Below are 285 nucleotides of genomic sequence, written 5' to 3' on the forward strand. Positions count from 1 at the left end.
AGATCATTCCTTTGGCTTCATTAAAGAAATTAGTGTATATGCACAGCCACGTTCGCATTTCTGAACAAAAGTCTTTACCCAAACAGGCGCCTGTCTGCTTCACCCAGCTCTTCCCATTCCTCACAGGGAAGAGAATAACGCAGCAGCCCGTAGTGCCGCCTGAGGCACTCCAGAGATGTGCTCTGAGATGACCCGCAGGGACAAGGACCGAGGGGGCCAACGCGGGATCCGCCGCGAACTGTCCCGGGCGGCGCCGGGCAGGGGCTGGGCGGCTGCAGCCGAAGG

This window comes from Corvus brachyrhynchos, unplaced genomic scaffold, assembly GCF_000691975.1.
Source record: "Corvus brachyrhynchos isolate BGI_N302 unplaced genomic scaffold, ASM69197v1 scaffold60, whole genome shotgun sequence".
Lineage (NCBI taxonomy): Eukaryota > Metazoa > Chordata > Aves > Passeriformes > Corvidae > Corvus > Corvus brachyrhynchos.